A 3,067-nucleotide genomic window follows, 5' to 3' on the forward strand; every position below is an offset into this window, starting at 1 on the left:
TTACTCATTTATCACAGTCAAGAAAAATCCTGTACATTTCATTTGCTCTTTGTGTATTTTGTTCATTCCTTGTATCAGGATTTGGTGGGAGTGTAAATGGCAGCAAATTTTGTTCAGGAGATAATTGCAGTTCTGGCATGTTACGTTTTTGTGCCTTTATTTTGAAGAGCCCACTCTTATTCTGTTACTTCCTTTATTGCTGATACTTGACTTCCTGCTGCCGTTCTGTCTGACTTCAACAGCATACTCACGTTACTCCAGGACTGGTAAAACATGCTGACAAAGATATATTTCTCATATTCTGTGTGAACATTTGTGAGAGAATATTTTATTGTGCTTCGTGTTTGTGCTGTTTATATGTCACATTTAAGGAGAGTCACTCCGAGCTGTGTGTGGAAGCTAAGCTAACTAGCGGAGCAAACTTAGCGCCCTTGGAAGCGGAAGGAGGTAGGAGGAGACTAATGGTTTTATTTATTGTAAAACAAGTGGTTCATTTCATTTAAAACAAACAGGAAAATGTCAGTATTTGTATTTAAATAAGAGCTGTAACTTGTAATTAAGCTTAATTCATGTGAAAATTCATTATTTAAGTTTACTAAAAAGATTTGTTTATAAGTTTGAAAATGTAAACATGATTTATGTATTGTTTGTGGGAATATGGCATTTGTATTTTCTGTCCATCTTCATAGTTTTCACGGTGTCAAAATGGTGAGGAGAAAAGGAGGAGAGAATTAAAGTTGCACCAGTCGAAGCTCTCTGCATCTTGTGTCATTAATCCAAGTAGGCCGCTACAGTAACAAAGGCACAAAGAAGCATCTGTGACCAGGGTGTTTCTATTTCCTGTTATTTGCTGGAGGCTAAATTGCAGAGTATTTTAGGAATGGTTGAAAGAACAGTGTTGTTTGTGAATAATAGGTGATTTCGCACACCACCTCCTCTGTTCAGTCATCAATGTCAAGGTTGACCTTGATGTTTTGCCTCTCATCCAAGTAGGCTTCATCAGTTTGTGCTTATTCAAGATTCAAAATTTAAGATTCAAGATTTTTTATTGTCATATGCACAAATAAACAGACAGTTTGCCGTACAATGAAAATCTTACTTTGCTAGTCCACGCGTCAACAAGTCACACGGTAAGTCTTATAGACTTAGATTGGTCAGATTAAGTACAACGGTTGGTGCCAAAACCCCAAATATTTATACAGTTTACTATTTTTTTTAATGTTGTAAAAATAACACAACTATATCTTAATTCCTCTATATGTCCATGTGGTTATATGCAGTGACGTAGACCTTGATTATAAAAACTATTATTTGCCGCTTATCAGCAAGTGTTGACATAAACAAAACTAAGAAGAGGTGGCAGAGTGGTTAAGGCGATGGACTGCTAATCCATTGTGTTCTACACGCGTGGGTTCGAATCCCATCCTCATCGAGCTGTGTTTCTCTTTAGTTGGCCTCAACTGACGAAAGGTTGTCAACGCGTAGATCAAAATAACAACGTTTGACTGTCGTTATAGAGTATCACACTGTCATGTGTCAAAGACTTTCTAGACCTGAGTTGACTATTGACCTTTCTGCATGTTTCCTCAAAATGACTACTCATCTTTAACAGAAAAAAGTATGCTCATTTACCTACTTCTCCTCAAAGGAAACCTTTTTTTGACATTAAAACATTTGGAGAATGCAGGTATCGATCCTGCTACCTCTCACATGCAAAGCGAGCGCTCTACCATTTGAGCTAATTCCCCCTCTGTCTGTGACATAGACGTAGAAATTCTATTCTTCAATATATCAATGCCTATGGATGTTCTCATTCATCCAGGTCATTGTAATCTCAAGGCATTCAATCCATTGCAACTGGACTGTTTGGTGTGTCTTACAAAAATGTTTCGCTTCTCATCCAAGTAGGCTCGATCAGTTCATGCTCATAGACACAGGTTGGCCAGATCTATTCTTAGACTCAGATTGTTCAGATTTAACCTTTGACTCCGATTGGTCAGATCTAGTCTTGGACTTAGATTGGTCAGATCTAGTCTAGTGTCTTCTGCCAAAACCCCAAATTTTTATCCTCCAACACAAGGAGGGTTTGCCTGGGCAAAGATGGTACTGCCCTATCGTGGTGAGAAAAAACATCTGTTGAGATGCAGAAGAGCAATCCCACTGTCAGTGCCAACGACAGTCATCCATCCATCCATTTTCTAACGCTTGTCCTTTTTGGAGTCACAGGGAGTGTTGGAACATATTTCACCTGCATTTGGGCAGAATGCGGTGTACACCTTGGACAAGTCACCAACTCATCCCAGCAACGACAGTCATTGAAGTGGAATTTCCCTTCTTCGCATTGTGGTATTGTGTGGCAGAAGTATCGCTGTGGATCGACCACTATCTGCCCAACATAGTCAGCTTCACCCTTGTTAGCATTTCCTTCAGTTGTAACAAAGGCACAAAGAAGCATCTGTGACCAGGGTGTTTCTATTTCCTGTTATTTGCTGGAGGCTAAATTGCAGAGTATTTTAGGAACGGTTGAAAAAACAGTGTTGTATGTGGGTAATAGGTGATTTCGCAGACCACCTCCTCTGTTCAGTCATCAATGTCAAGGTTGACCTTGAAGTTTCGCCTCTCATCCAAGTAGGCTTCATCAGTTTGTGCTTATTCAAGATTCAAGATTTAAGATTCAAGATTGTTTATTGTCATATGCACAGTTAAACAGACAGTTTGCCGTACAATGAAAATCTTACTTTGCTAGTCCACCCTTCAACAAGTCACACGGTAAGATTTATAGACTTAGATTGGTCGGATTAAGTTCAACGATTGGTGCCAAAACCCCAAATATTTATACAGTTTACTATTTTTTTTAATGTTGTAAAAATAACACAACAATATCTTAATTCTTCTCTATGTCCATGTGGTTATATGCTGTGACATAGACCTTGATTATAAAAACTATTTGCCGCCTCTCAGCAAGTTTTGACATAAACAAACTAAGATGAGGTGGCCGAGTGGTTAAGGCGATGGACTGCTAATCCATTGTGTTCTACACGCGTGGGTTCGAATCCCATCCTCATCG

At 38.9% G+C, this 3,067-nt stretch overlaps 3 non-coding genes across 3 annotated transcripts; 2 read left to right on the plus strand and 1 right to left on the minus strand.

Annotated features, from left to right (window-relative positions):
• Window positions 1–1,350: 1,350 nt before the first annotated feature.
• On the plus strand, window positions 1,351–1,432 carry trnas-gcu (transfer RNA serine (anticodon GCU)). Its single transcript has one exon. It is a non-coding gene; the product is annotated as a tRNA-Ser (tRNA).
• Window positions 1,433–1,675: 243 nt separating this feature from the next.
• Window positions 1,676–1,748, minus strand: trnaa-ugc (transfer RNA alanine (anticodon UGC)). Its single transcript has one exon. It is a non-coding gene; the product is annotated as a tRNA-Ala (tRNA).
• A 1,237-nt stretch (window positions 1,749–2,985) lies between these two features.
• trnas-gcu (transfer RNA serine (anticodon GCU)) lies at window positions 2,986–3,067 on the plus strand. Its single transcript has one exon. It is a non-coding gene; the product is annotated as a tRNA-Ser (tRNA).

The sequence above is a fragment of the Nerophis lumbriciformis genome, linkage group LG01, assembly GCF_033978685.3.
Source record: "Nerophis lumbriciformis linkage group LG01, RoL_Nlum_v2.1, whole genome shotgun sequence".
Taxonomy (NCBI): Eukaryota; Metazoa; Chordata; class Actinopteri; order Syngnathiformes; family Syngnathidae; genus Nerophis; species Nerophis lumbriciformis.